Raw genomic sequence first — 15502 nt, 5'->3', positions numbered from 1 at the left:
ATACAATGCACCCTGCCCACAGGGGTACCTTGGGCCTACCTTCGGGGTGACTAATATGTAAAAAAGGGAAGGTTTACTTTAGGGACTGGCAAATGTGTGCACTTGCCAAGTCGACATGGCAGTCCCAGACTGCACACAGGCTCTGCAATGCTATGCCAGAGTTAGATTTTACAGGCTGCTTCTGTGGATGGCACCATCAGTGCTTCATCCCTAGGCCCAGGGCACACACAGTGCACTATACTAGAGTCTGACAAGAACATCAAATATGCCAATCGTGGAATCACTAATCCATAACAACAATTTACAAAGGGAGCACTGGCACTTTGGCACTAAACAGCAGTAGCAAAGTGCCCAAAAGATCTAGACCAGTAAACGGAGTCCAACACACAGCAAAAACACAGAAGGCAAAGGCAAAAATGCAGGGGAGACCCACGCCAATGGTGCCAGGTCTAACAGTAATGTTAATTAATCATAATTTTGTTTGCGATTGCTAGATGCATAGCATTTTTGTGATTGTCAAATAGCGAATCAGTAAAATTCACTATTTGGAAATCGCAAAATGCAGGCTTAATGCATGTGCCCCATTAAGACTACAATCTTGCGTGCCTTTATAGTGATCAAATTGCATTGATCCGTTGTAGGAAAGGATGTAGGTGAAATTATTTTTGGCCCCATTCGAACAATGATTATTATTTTCCATCTACAGCCTTTACCATATCACAAGCGTGGTAGCCTTGGTAGCCTCCACAATGTGTTCATTTAGCATCTGAAATAGTTGGACACTTTATATACCATTTGGAGTTCTTAGCCTTCTTGTTTTGCCCAGCATACCTCAGTTCAAACTGCACTTGTAAAGTGACGGTAGAAGTACACTACCAGAACCCTTCCCAAGACAGCCATGCTTTTGATGATTGGCTGTCCACATGCAGGGCCATCTTCGAAACAGCAAATCTTACCTATTGCCCACTCTAATGTCTTCAGTTGATATCCCTGTAGATTGGTGACACCTCATCTATTTGAAGTCTGCATGCAAAGATAATTTCATTTTATCTTCATCTAACATCAAACATAGCTGTCACATAAGTAAATCAGCTGTATCGGTGCAACAATTGTGTGCAGTTGTACAAAATGTAGAATTTGGGAAATGAAGGCTACAGGAAGGTCTAAGCCATCATTGATCAGCTGTGAGATCATCTATGTACACTATGAATACTTTGGGGGACAGGTACCATAAGCACTGGTGCTGTGCGCATGGCCTCCTTCAAAGTGTCAAATGCGTTCTGACACATCACCTTCTTGGGCTTCTTCTTGAAAGTTTTCATTTCCTTCTCTCTACCTTGTGAAGTGCCACAGCGCTCTTCTCTTAGCCCACCCTTTTTAAACTCTACATGACTCACCTAGCCAATTGAATAAAGTCCTATGGATTAACAGTTGTGTCTTATGCCGACGGCACTGAAAATCGTGGTTTCTCTCATCTGCAATCCAGATGACACAGCATCCAGATTCCATGACTGTAGGAGTGAAATTAGGAACTGGATGCCAGGTAACTGCCTGAAACTTAACTCAGATAAGACCGTGGTTCTGTTGTTTGTAAAAAATACATCTTTCTGGTCACCAATATGGCAGATGCAGTAGTTAGGAGAGCTTCCTTCCTGAGTCAAGTCGGTAAAAAAATCTTGGAGTTTACTTTAATGATAAGATAATAATAATGAAGGCCAAGTGAATTCTAGCACTTGTTGTTTTTTTTACATTAAAAATAATAAGGAAACGCTCCCCTTTTAGCCCACGTGATCTACAGAAATCTGTGATCTCTGCACTTTTTTTGTCAAAAATGTATTAATGCAACTCACTTTTTCCTAATATTAAAAAAAAATTCTTAAATAAACTTCAGGCTCTTTAAAATGAAGCCCCCTGGTTGATATTTGCCATTCCTAAATATCAATCTGTATCTTTTGCTCTTCCTTTGTTACACTGACTTCCTATAGAAAAAGCCGATTGAATTCAAGATTGGGCACCAAATATTTTAAGCAAGGTTTTCAGTAGTATGTGCCCATTATAACCCTGTGATCATCATCCGCTCACAACTTTGTGATTTGCCAAAGCCAAAAGAACTACCTGGAATGGTAGAGGTTTTGTAGATGGTACTGCCAGGATAACTTAAGCTTCTACAAATTTGGTTTCAAACTCTGAGCAAGTCTTTGCAACTCTGCGCACTGAATTCTGCAATTTTTGAACCGTTCCTTGAGTCTGTGACCCTTCTGCCCTAGTCTCCACTCGACGGGCCATTATACTCTGCTAGATGGTGGAAAGAGTAATTTCATCTTGCGGTTCTGTATTTAATCCAGAAGCTTCCGTGGAAATCTCTCCATGCCCAACTTCATATTGCTCAATTTTGGGGAGAACGAATAGTCCCAGACCAATGAGCCGACTGGACCCAGAACTTTATGTGTCAGAATTTCGGGTTGTTCCCTATGCTAAAATTCTCCAGTTTATGCAGATTGATTTTCATGCCTGCAAGAGACTCATATATCTTCGAATAAACGTGGCTGGTTGAGGGAGTTGGGTCTTGATGTGCTAGGTTGTACCAGACAAGGTACAACGACTCTCAGAATCAGATTATACAGCCAATCAAAATCTCTCACTGTGTTGCCCTTCACCCAATTATTCAGTGCCTTGTTGCAGAAATCCACAAAATCCACCCAAGATTGATTACACAGTTTGTGACTTCCTTGAACCTCAAGCGGAACTTCTCTGGAGTGAAACCAAACTTGGTGATAAGGACTGTGTTCGGGCGTGAATAGATCATCTGGTCAGCTCTCTTAGGGCCATTGGGGTATCCCTTCCAACATCTGGCATGTGCTTCCATAGACTAGCCCCCTAATCCTACTCTGGATCCCTATGCATACATAGGGATGTGTCATATGCTGCTAACCACATATCAATATCATTGTCTACAGCATAACTAGGTACAAGGACTTTTGGAGTGTGGACCCTTTTGTCTCTATTGGACACATGGTTGCCTCTGCCGCCATTGCTGCTATACTGTGAGAGCTGTTTGAATTTTAGGACAGGTTCTTTTCAACTCCTTTTATGAGGCATCAGTATTTTCTTTTCTTCCAGGGTTAGTTTTTTCTCTCCCAAGGCTATTTCAGCCTCAGCCTTTAATTCTGCCAGGGCACTCCCTACCTCAACTTTTTCCTCCACTAGGGCCCTCTTCGCAACTACTTCTGCTTTCCCTTTCTACATGACCAGAATGGTCATTTGCAGCCTTATCTCTCTTTCAGCCCTCCTGTCCTCCAGTGCCTCAGGGAACAGCTTGTGGGTGGTCACCCTTCTTCCTGATCTGGATCTATCATGAAACCTTCCTACGGTGGGGCCCTCTGCTCTCCTTTGGGTTCATCATCAGTGGATTCTCTCCCTCCTCTTCCAACTCATACTGATCCTCCTCCTCCTCCTGCTCCTGTGCTGTACATTGTAGTCTGTGGGCCTCCACCAATACACTGAAGAGTATCTTGTATTCCTTTTTCCGCCAGCCTAGCCTTTTACAGTCTGCAGTCCCATTTCCCTGCACAACTGATTAGCTCCACCATAGTGTGGCCTTCAATGTTGCTGAGGACTCCCTCCATTTTTGCAAATAAATGCTACAGGTGCACAAATGTGAGGCAGGAATTACATTTGGAAAAAGGAAAACAAGGGCAAATCAAAAATCAAGGAGAAATAAAAAAACAATTGTGATGTCAGATTATTAGAAGGGATTATTCGCACTGAAAATGCAAGCACTGGATCCAACCACTGGACACCAATGTAAGAAATGTGGTTATTAGTTGAGAGGGGTGAGAGCCTCAATCAAATATTAAACACATTCCTTTTAAGAATGAACCACAAAAGTCAATAAAAATAAACTTGAGCTTAACCCTCTGGTAGCTTGGCCTAAAAGCTGTCACATTTAAATTAGAGGCTATGTGTAAATTATTTAACCAACTTAGAACAATAGAATACATCTTAATAACCAAATTGCCACCTAAATGACAAAGATCCAATAGGTAGAAGCAGAGGTATGAATTTTAAAATTAATAGATGAAAACAGCTCCAAAAAGCACAAAGTGCCACCCACCAGTATCTGGTTGTGCTGAACTCGGTCAAAGATACAAGTTCAGGCCTTGAGCAAAGGAGTGTAGGCCAGATACTGGGACCAAGCTCATCCTGGTTTAAGAGTTTGTCTTTTCTGAGTCCATGTCCACCGTAAGAGTCTCAGCTAGAGCTTCACCTCGGCAGGGGTTGCGAGGAGATCATTGTCAGCTCGAGGAGGAGATTTTTGCTGGAGCTTTATATTGCTGGAATTCAAGTGCAGTTTATGTGGGACACAAAAATAATTTTTCTGTCAAAACTTTTTGTTGGTGGGAGAGGCAGGGATTGTTGCTGATGTGAGGAGCCTGATCGCAGTCACAGCGACCCCCAAACATCTGGAGTTTCACGTGCAGAAGGAGTACACTCTCATATCAGCCAAAGGGCCAAGACCCTGGAAGGCACATCTTGAGATTCAGAACTCACTCCAGCAGATGCCAGCAGCAAGGCAGGTTCCGTTAGAGCTGGTCAGCTGGGCAGTTACAGGGAAGGCCTCTAAGAGCTTTTTGTACCCCTGTAGTTTGAACAGGAGGTCAACTGACCTTTGAAGTCACTCCTGGGGATCCTGTGTTCAAGGCAAGCAGACCCAGTCTTCCTTCTTCAGACAGAAGGGCAGGCCTTCTTCTGAGCCTTACACAGGTCCAGTAGTGTTCTGATGAGAGTTTGAAAGGGTATAACACCTAGTGCCAACCTGTGCTTGAGGGATGCGGTTTTATCTAACTTTCCTCATTACCTGGGTCTAGTTTCAAACTGTCTCGTGTAAGAAAGGGCAGGCAGTCCTAAGACTGAGCTGCATTTGTCAGTGGTATGGCAGGCAGCCTTGAAGTCAGGAAGGGGGCAGACACAGCCCGCAGGCTACCTCTTTGAATCTTGGGAAGGCTAAGTACAACCCCCAGGACATCCTGCTCAGAAGAGAGACATCCTGCCCCATTTCAAAGGCCCTTTTGTCTCCACATCTCGAAGAAATACATAACATACCACAGGAGAGCCATTCATAGTCATGTGACCTTGGACTCTGGTAGAAAGGCATATTTGGTTTAGGTAGAAAAATGCCAACTTTCTAAAAGCAGTATTTTTAGAACAGTAAATTAAACTCCAACTTTACAATTTAGGAGCATTTTAAGCTATAATTCACATCAGTGGAAGAAGCATTTCTCTATCTGTTCCCAAACGAATAATATTAATAATACTAATGTTATCACTTATTTAGTGTCATAAGGTAACCCAGAGTTAGTCTATGGCAGAGATAGCCTGCGAAGTGAAAAATGGCTTTAAGGGCCTTTCACTGTCAGGACAAACAACATTTCAATACAGATGTCCTACTTTTCTAAAAAAGTATGCACCCTGCCCTATCAGCTGTAAGGGTCTACCTTAGGGTATATTATAAGTATTCAAAATTAAGGGTTAGGCCTTCAAAAAGGTTTATTTTGGCAGATGAAAGCTGCACTACAAGCTGCAGTGGCAGGTCTGGGTTAAGTTTTAAAATATACTTTAGTGGGTGGCACAATGAGTGCGGCAGCCCACTGGTAGTATTTAAATTAAAAGCTTTGAGTACATGTAGTACAATATACTAGGACCTTATAAGGAAATGATATGTACCAATTAGGTGTATACCAATTTTACCATGTTGAAGAGAGAGAGAATAAGAATGTTACCACTGGCTAGCAGGTGTAAAGTGCACAGATTATATAAAGCTAACAAAAACAAGAGGGTGAAGGCAAAATGTCTGGAGAAATACCACACCAAGGATGTCAGGCCTTTGAGTAAATGTGAATGTTATATTCCTATCCACTTATGTCATCACTAATCACTGACTAGTCTCACTCTTAAACCTGCTCTGTGCTACTTGCTTGCTGCAGAGTACTCTTTTTTTGGAACAGCTTTTTATTACATTTTTAAATTTCAGACTGTAGCAAATGACTTCAGAGATGCCAGGGTTGGAGAATTGGAGCATGCTTTGTATTTAGTGTTGGTGAAGATTCAAATGAGAAAAGAATAGGGACATAAAGTTCGAAAGTCCATACAGGAACAGCAATAGACCACGTGAACTTTTACATGATCTTAAAAGAATATGACATGAGATTTAAATAAATGGAAACACATTTTAACATTTTGTAAAGTATTGTAATGCAATCCCCCAGTGGGAGTGAAAGGGTTAGAAATACTATTATAACTAATAATAATAATAATAATAAGAAAAATAATAAGAATAATGATAATAATAATCATCGTCTTAATATGTTTGCCGCAGGCCACTATGATAAGGAAAAAAGTAGTAAGACCAATTTATTATTACAGAGAGTACCAGCCTATTGACCTAACCCAAGTCAATGGGGAACTGGTGTGAGACAGCTGTATTGTCCATGGCTTATTAAAGCTTTACCATGTACAGCAAGGAGCTGAAGGGGTAGAAAAATGGTCATCCCCCACTCATGTAATCACAAACATCAAAAGACCTGTTCACACAGTGAATATATTACTCAGGCCCCTTCCAATTCATTGTAGTCTATAAACTTAATGTGTTGGACCAGCGGTTAACCTTATACCGTCTGTATAGGAGGGAACTGGATCACCATTCTGTTAAAAAATATGTTATAAAAACTCTGTTATGTTAATTCGTTTAAGTCTCCCACGGTCAAACCCCCTGGTGTGATGACAGAGCTCATATGAACAAAAATGAAAGGAAAAAAGGTGAGAAAAGCTTGGCGGTGCCTCACGGATGTAACACCATGGGAGTGAACAGGTCGGTACTCGCCTGCATCCTCAGGTTCTCATCATCAGCAGCCACCAACCCGTAACACAAACTGTGAAAAAGTAAGACAAGAAGAAAAAGACAAAAGACAAGGTGCTACATGTGGTATCGACTGCTACCTATGCACCAGATAGTTTAACCAAGTGTGCGGCACTATCAACCCTATAGGGGAAGGCGGGATCCAGACTGAAACACTGCCCTTCCCAATTAAAACCAAGCTAGACCACACTAGCTATATACATTTATTCCAAGCTGTGTGTCTGCTCATTTAAAAGCTGACATGTTTCATTGCCAGGGGGAACTCACGGCACTTTCATCAGGGCGTGGGTAAATTGCTCCACCCTGCACCAATAGTTGTCTATTTTATATATTCCTATCGGAGACAAAAACAGAACAACACAACATCATAAGTTGGCACCTGATCAAATGTAGACTTTCATCGTTATGAAAACCACCCTCACTGAGTCAGAATTTTTACCGGGTTGCTGCCCGCATGGGCATACCTGTGCCCCTCTTAGCATGTGAGTGTGTACGCGTCCACTATCTCACTAGCTGTCGTGGTTGCTGCAAGCATCAATCTGTAAAACAGTTGTAAAAGGAATAATAAAAAGGTATGAATTTTGTGGTTTTAGTTAGGCCGATATCATGTAGTACGTGCCGACAGGGGTTTCGAACTCACCCTGATCTCTAAAGAGTGCATGTGCCCTCCTCTATAAGCACGAAAACAACCGCCCCTGGTTTAACAATAAAGTACCTTTGCTGACTGCCTCAAGCCCTTAGCGCCACATGCCGTCTCCACTATTGTAGCCTGGCTCCATCACCTTAAATGCAGAGGCTGGCCAGTGGGACAGCCGCATAAGCCTATTTTGTAAGGCATCTTATTTGATATTTACCACTCGCTCTGTTTGGGGCAAAATTCTGCTGCCTTCCTGCCCATTTAGACCACGCTCACCGTGACCGCGTTGGTGTCTGGCGTTCTCTCAGCACCTCGTCGGTTCGGTGGGCGGTCTGCATTTTCAAAACACAGCGCACTGCGTAATCGCGTGCACGACACACCCCTCTCTCCGGCACCTCAGTATACTTTCAAATTGAAGGGCAGGTGTGGGCGCCATATTGTGTAAGGCACTGCTCAATTTCAGTAATGCGCTGCGGGATTTACAATATGAAGCAAAACACTCCAAATTAATATATCTGTTTTGTGCCTCATGCAGATTGCTTCTGTTCTGAGTTCTTGTTTTAGCACCCAGTCTGCAATAATATAAACGACCTGTGCTGTGCATGATATGCAGCGACCTCATTCATGCACTTTTGTAGTTTATTATTTTATAAACAATTTTTGTTTTGTAAAACCAGAATTCAACATGGCAAACTTCTACAAAGCCCATTATCCGCAGAAATCTAAATGGGATATACATATTACATTCTATGTATGTGTTAAAGAGGTCCCGTTCAGTTTCTGTCTACCTCTGAGATACTATATGCACGAACTGTTCCATCAGAGGCTTTTATAATGTGTGGCAGAGGGATGTAAACTCTAGGATATACTGACAACGAAGTCGTACATAACCATGCCTAAATGTCTGGTCATTTTTCTATGTAGGTCCTCCACTTACATCCAGACAGTATCCCCATTCATGTCTACGGGGGATGCGAATAGGAAGGACTAAGGCAATGAATTAATCCTGCTGATCAAAATACTGGGATTTTAATGCACATTTACTCTGTTCCATTCAATGAGGTCATTCAGCCCATGCTGATCCCCCCTCTCCTGATAGATCCAGCGTGCCTCCCCCATGATCAATCTAGTCTCCATATAGTTGTGGTCGCCCACTACCCTTTCGAGCACAACCCATCGGATGTCCTTAGGATTGTGATTGAATACATGGAAATGCTGCACACGTTTTGTGGTCAGTTTACCTGTTCTCAGTGTGCTCAGGTGTTCTTGTATCCTGACTTTGACTCTCCATGTCGTGAGTCCGATGTAATGTAGACCACACGGACACGTGAGTCTATAGATGACATTTACGGTGTTGCAGTTGCTTAAACTGTTCAAATAACAGGTTTATTTTTACTAGCAAGAGCCACGCTCTTGACAGGGGCAGTAAGCCTGCACACTGAACAAATCCCACATGGATAATGCCCATGGGGCACACCAGTCTCTCTAAATTCTTGAGTGGGTCAGCTGTGTACCAGGCAGTCACGTAAATTCGCTGACCGCTTGAAGGGGACTCTTGGCTGGGGCATTTTCATGCTACAGGTACTAAGCAAGTGCCAATGCCTCCTGATAATTTGTTTGATTTTAGTAGATAGTGGTCCAAAGGTGGTAACCACCAGAATACTGTCTCCACTATTCTTTGGTGTCCTTTCAAGTAGTGCGGCACAAGTGGTATTTAGGGTTCTCTTTCTTGCCTGCTTGATGACCTTTTTGGGGGATGCGCGGTCCTCCAATTTTCTAGAAAATCCTCTGCCTGTTCTGAATATGTCTGGATCGACGAAAAATTCCTGCGATGTCGCAGGAATTGCCCCACAGGCATATTATCCCGAAGGGCCCTGGGATGATAGGACCTGTAGTGAAGTGATGAATTTTTGTCCGTCGGTTTCTGATGCACATTAGTCACCAGCTTGTTATTTTCGGCCTGAATGTCAAGGTCAAGATAAGTCACTGTTGATCTATTGACCATCCATGTAAACTTTGAACATTCGTCAAGATTGTTTAACCACTCCAAGAACACATTGAGTTGCGTTTCTGTACCTGACCATATGCACAGCACATCATCTATATATCTCTTCCAGAGGACAATGTTCCTCTGGAAGAGATTGGTGTCATGATTGATGTGATTGGACTCAAACTGGCCTACATAGATGGAGGCCAGGCTGGGAGCAAATGTAGCCCCCATTGAGGTACCAGATACCTGTAGGTACATCTGATCTTTGAAGGCAAAGAAATCGGAGCTCAGTCATATCACACCAGGGGGTGGCTTTGACCATTGGAGACTTAAACGAATTAACACAACAGAGATTTTATAACATATTTTTTAACAGAATGGTGATCTAGGTCCCTCCTGTACAGAGGTTAACCTCTGGTCCAACACATTAAGTTTATAGACTACAATGGATAGGAAGGGCCCTGAGTAATATATTCACAGTATGAACAGGACCTTTGTTGTTTGTGATTATTAAAGCTATAGACAATAGAAAGGCATGCAACAGAGATGGCGGGTTGGATGAGGTGTAGTTGAAGTGAAAAGGGCAGTGAGTGCTTTCTGATTGGCGACATAATGCACACATAGGTCAGTAGTGTTTTCTTTGTGATGTGAAAAAATCTACATTTGCTTTAAAATGGTGTTTTCATAGAGAAATTCCTTTGCCATTGCATGTAAAAAATGCAATACCATCATTTTTAGGTACAGTATGCTTTTATCAAACTACCAAAACGCAGCGAAAAGCTTTACCTGATTAGTATCACAAAGAAAACTATGCACATAGTCTGGAGAGTGAGCCGCAAAGGGAAAGGCAGGGTTAGCAAAGACAATTATCTCTTGTTTATGACACATAACATGGAAGGACATCTTCCTGTAGCTGAAGATATTCTGGGACTCACACCTTGGAGTCCTCCAATACCCCAAGGGCACTATAGCCTTTCTAAACACACGCATCTGACTCTCTGGAGGACAACAACAGTTCAAAGCTTGGCAGACAACACAGGCTACTAAGTAAACAGGTAGGCTGCCTCCCAATTTGAAGATGCAGCTAAAAAAGCCTGCAATCCACAACTATACAGTCAGGTGCCAGCAACCATGTGTCTGTCTTGGCCTGAGAATGAATGACAGAGGTCACAAAAGTTAAGAAAGCAGTATTTACTGTTCTGCTGTTCCACCCACAAACATCTCATAACAAACGAGGAGGAGAGGGTCATAGGGACATGCCAATATTTAAAGACCACTCCTGGTTCAAGTCCCCAACTCAATATACAATACACAAAAGGAACACAAGGGGTCTAAAGCAGCACGACGTGCGGCTAGCTATCCTGCACTCAAATCTAACTTGTGAGTGGGTACCCTAGTTACCCTGGATAGCTGAGAACGATACAAAATTACAATGGGTCAGTGTGCATGAAAAAACGTACATATAGTACCACAGTACTCAATACCAATTGCTCAAAAGTAGATAACCATCAAAAGTGAACTTAATGATCAGTCCTATCATCTGGTTCTCCCATAGCACGTGGTCGGTCCCTTGATCATCGAGACCATTTAACCACGATTGTGCTGATGGAGCAAGATCGAGTCCATAGGCACTTATGGACGACCATGCGACAGCCGATCAATGATGGTAACAAAAAGTTAGTGGAAGTGCAGTGCAAAGTAAATTAGTGGTGATAGTAAAATAGAGTGGAATGTCCTAACAAAACTTTATTAGACAAAGGACATGTCCCCTAATTAAAAACAGAACAGTGAAGGCGACAGTGGAAACAAATCTCTGTCGTAAAACAAGGACAACATGTTTCTGCCTAATGGGGCATAAAGTCCCCTGGCATTTCATCAGGGCCTCTGCTCTAAATGTGTTTCTACTGCTGAAAAATGATGTGATTATAAGATATAACACAAATCTCAAGGTTGGAACAAATACAACCTGTATAAAGCTAATCCTCCATGCCAGTGAATGCTGACGCACATCTAAAAAGAGATACAGAAGAACAATAACAAACAATAAACATTCATGTGATAGATTTACTCTATGTAAATGCAGTCATGCGCCATTCCCATTCCAAATTAGTGCAAAGTAAAATGCTTTTCCTCACCCAGCTTCACCGGGGACTAGAGCTCACCTCACCTGGACCGTGCTCAGGTTTTTCAAGGCCCGCTTTAAAGGTCAAGAGACAATAACCAGAGAGAAACAATGATGTTCATACTCCTGAGTTCATCAAAGCCCCTCATGGTTAGAAACATTGGTCCCTTGGCCACATTCAAATCCCTCCAAACGGGATCTCTCTCTCAACTCCAAAACAAATCCCTTAAACAGACAATTTAGAACACACACACATCGCGTTAAAACATGAGGGCAGGCCACAAACCCTTTGTGCCAAACCCATTTGTGTGTTTTTAATAAGAAATGGTAATATTTTGGAACATGCCAGCAAGCTTAGTAATCTTCTTAACCACCAGGTAAAGAGAAATCTGGCACACCCTTTTCCCTTCCTAGGTTGCTAACAAAGGCATGTTGAAAACATCAGCCATCGTATATAATACACGCTCAGTATCATTATGGTTGTATATCCCTGAAGTACTTCTAACTCTATGCCACTAAATATGAAATATCCTTATGGATTTTCTTGCTGCCCAGATCTTTCTTACTGCCCAGATCCGACCTTGTCTTACCTGTCCATCGGTGCCTCAAAGCTCAAGCCTGAGTCTTTGGGGGAGGCACCGGCGTAAGGGGACAGGCATACTTAAGGATCAAAGCTAGAGGCACTACTTTGTGTCTTAGCGCGGAGCTCGCGCCCGAGTTATCTTATTTCAATTCTAAACGTAACTGGCTTCACCCGAGTCGACATTACTTCGGTCGACTCACTCATCAAATACACTTATACTGGCACGCATCTCAATATTGTTGAAGTATTCCCCGAATGCCGGTTTGCCGGTACATTTCCTGGAATCAACTCGCGTCCAGGACTACAAAATGACGTCACAGCGTCATTTCGAGTAGTTCCTGCGAGATTTACTGGCTACACTGAGCGTTATTAGAAGCGAGTCATGCTTAGAACTACAAAATGACGTTACAGCGTCGCCCTGAGTAGTTCAAACGGGGTTCCATGGTTCAATAGCCACGTTTGTACAGAAAATCAGTCTAATAGTACAAGGGTCTGATCGTAATTCATATTATACCACAGATATATTAGTTCTGGTCTGTCAATCCCTATCGTACTAGGGTTGTGAGTGCCTCATAGCGCCTGCTCCGCTTATCTATATCATTATTACACACAAATTGTCAATTTTAATTCCTATCATATAGCTAATGGCAATAAGCTATATACTAGCAACATCTTGCATCAGTAGCACGTGTGGGGTCCATGTCTCTAATGTCTAATATTTAAATCAACACGTGCTGTCTGCTCGTATCTAGCAGGTTGCATGTATATCCACCCTTAGTCAGAAAAGGATGCTCATACATTCTACACCACCTCGGGTCATCCAAAAATTAAAATCAAAGTTGTATGGGCATGATAGGGCCGCTGTGCACCTCCAGATGTGTTTACTGCTCAATTGTCTGTGGATGCTTACTTACAGAATGCAAATTCTCTCATGGTATTATAGGCCATGCAAATGTCAATTTAAGAATTCACAGTGAGACCCACGGTATTTCATCGTTGAGTCCGTCTATGTTCGTTCTGAGCTTGTAGATCCATTTCTGTTCCTTCCTAAATAAATATTTAGAAACATCACGATGTGCGATGGGATCAGAGGTTTTTCGAGAACTGTCCAATAAAATTCATCTTCTCTGTGCTGTTTCTCCAGGTAATGTTTAGTCAGACCAGTTGATGATTTTCTACAACGGAACGAACTCTTGTGCTCTAACATCCGTACTCTCACTTTACGCGTGGTCATGCCAACGTATCGGGTGGAGCACGGAAATGTCAACAGATAGATAAGATTGTCACTGTTGCAATTCGTGAAATGAGTCTGTACCCAAGGCCGGTTTGTGCCTATGTCTATTTGATTGGAATGTTTTGTTTGGGGACAGACAGAGCAAATTCCGCAAGGATGATGCCTCGAAACTGGTGGTAAATCCCATAAAGTTCCTACTGTCCATCTCGGGGATTCCCTCGGGTGAGTATGCACAAGATGATCCCGAATGCTGCTTGATTTTCTGAAGGTAAATAGTGGTTGGGGGATCTTATCTTTACCGTGATTCAAGATCCGCCAATGGTAGCGAACAATCTTCTGAATCTGGTTGCTTCTGGTATTGAATGTGCTCACCAGTGTCAATATATCTGAGGGAGCCTTGTCTACCGGCGGTTCCAGGAGTGATTCTCGATTACTGTTACTCGCCCTTTTCCGTGAACGCTTAACAAGTGTGCGTGATAATGTCTTTTGAGAAGTTGTGTAGTTAGGTTGCTGGCGTGGGTCTCAAAATCCCCCCAATTAGAGCAATTTCTCCGTATTCTCAGAAATTGCCCGTAAGGCAAATTGTCTCGGAGGGCCTTGGGATGATGGCTATCATACAGGAGTAAAGAGTTCCTTGCCATTGGCTTTCTGTAAAGTTTGCTCTGCAAGCCTGCAGAAGTAACATATATCGAGAGGTCCAGAAAGGACAATCTTTCTTTATCAAACTTAAATGTGAACTTCAAAAAATCATTTCTACCATTGAGCCATTGATGAAAAGCTACAATAGAGTTCTTATCACCTCTCCACTCCACTAATACATCGTTGATGTATCTTTTCCACCATCTAATAGATGAGTGGAATGGATTATCCGGGGTGAGGACATGTTGCTATTCAAATTGGTGGACATATAAACAGGCCAAGCTGGGCGCGAAAACACTGCCCATGCTTGTGCCGGACGTTTGCAGGTAGATCGTCTCCTCATAGCGAAAAAAGTTCTCTTTCATGGCTAATCTAGCCAAAGCCATGATAAAAGGTACTGGTGTTATTGTGTCTAAATTGCACTCTTCAAGAATAGAGGTAACCACTTCCAGGGTCTCATCCTGGGGAATGGAAGTGTAGAGAGACTCTACGTCGAACAAGACCAGATGGTCTCTTTCCGAATCAAAATCAATTTCACCCACAAACATAACATAAGGCCTCACCTAAGGTATTATGAATGAATGAATGAATGAATGAATGAATACTCATTTCTATAGCGCATGGTTACCCGGAGGCATCCCAGCGCTGCAGTGAACCAATTCATCACCCGAGAGATTAAAGAAATAGGAAGGTTTTTAACATTTTTCTAAACCTAAGATGGTTCTCTTCCATCCGAATAGGGTCCGGCAGATTGTTCCAAAGTTTAGCTGCTTGGACAGAAAGACGTCTGCCGCCCATACGGGTTCTCCTTATTCTTGGGACTGCCAGAAAGTTCTTACTACTAGATCTCAGGGTCCTATTGGTTTGATAGGGGCAGAACAGAGGTTGAATTAGACCAGGACCTGTCTTGGTCAAGGCTTTGTGAACCATAGTCATCGCCTTAAATTCGATCCTTTGTTGTATTGGTAACCAATGGAGTTGTCGGAGTGCTGGTCTGGCGGACGTTCTACGTGGAATCTTTAGGAGCATCCGGGCAGCACAATTCTGTACTGTCTGAAGGACCCTGAGTGTCCCTAGATGTGCTCCCAAGTATACTGCATTAGCGTAGTCCAGGCGTGTTAGAATCAGGGCCTGGACTAAAATCCTCCTTGCCTCAAACGGAAGCAAATCCATGATTTTTCTGAAAGATCTCATCAAGGCAAAACAAGTCGCTGCGACCTTCTGCGCTTGTGCCAAAAAGTTGAGGGTCGGATCTAACCAGACCCCTAAACTTTTAATTTTCTTCTTGGGAGAAGGGGGGTGACCCAGGGAGGTAGGCTACCATCCGTCTACCGTGGATGGAGCATCATGCCCCAACATCATGATCTCCGTCTTTGTTCCG

At 42.8% G+C, this 15502-nt stretch overlaps 1 long non-coding RNA gene across 1 annotated transcript in view; it reads right to left on the bottom strand.

Moving 5' to 3' along the window:
• The window catches only part of LOC144827703 (uncharacterized), a 77836-nt gene extending 69977 nt beyond the window's left edge, over nucleotides 1–7859 (bottom strand). The window contains exon 1 of the long non-coding RNA XR_013610317.1: nucleotides 7771–7859. This is a non-coding gene — a long non-coding RNA (uncharacterized LOC144827703). The remainder of the gene's footprint in view (nucleotides 1–7770) is intronic.
• Between the last annotated feature and the right edge of the window lie 7643 nt (nucleotides 7860–15502).

This window comes from Lissotriton helveticus, chromosome 4_1 (assembly GCF_964261635.1).
Source record: "Lissotriton helveticus chromosome 4_1, aLisHel1.1, whole genome shotgun sequence".
Taxonomy (NCBI): Eukaryota; Metazoa; Chordata; class Amphibia; order Caudata; family Salamandridae; genus Lissotriton; species Lissotriton helveticus.
This window is presented reverse-complemented; position numbering and strand designations above follow the sequence as displayed.